This window comes from Penaeus monodon, chromosome 32 (assembly GCF_015228065.2).
Source record: "Penaeus monodon isolate SGIC_2016 chromosome 32, NSTDA_Pmon_1, whole genome shotgun sequence".
Classification (NCBI taxonomy): Eukaryota; Metazoa; Arthropoda; class Malacostraca; order Decapoda; family Penaeidae; genus Penaeus; species Penaeus monodon.
Window position 1 is genome coordinate 18,290,286 of NC_051417.1, and position 258 is coordinate 18,290,543.

General features: G+C 65.1%; 1 protein-coding gene across 2 annotated transcripts in view; it reads left to right on the top strand.

Moving 5' to 3' along the window:
* LOC119593702 overlaps positions 1 to 258 on the top strand; it is an 81,465-nt gene that overhangs the window by 23,060 nt on the left and 58,147 nt on the right. The gene's annotated exons all lie outside the window — the stretch shown is intronic.

Here is a 258-nt window from a genome sequence, read left to right on the forward strand (position 1 = left end):
CCCCGTAAACCCCGCCCCCTCCCCCCACTGCGCTTTTCCTTGACTAATCCCACCTCTTACTTCTCCCCTTTCCCCCCTCCCTTCACGCCCCGCCCTCTCTTTCTACCATGGGCGTGACAGGTGGTGGGCGCGTCTGGGGCCCCGGGCGCTGGTGGGCCCCCCCCTCGCGGGCGTCTCCGGGGATTCGGCTATGATTTTCCCATCGACTACAAAACAACAGGGCTTCTGCGGGGGCTTCGAGGTGAGTGATGAGGCCGT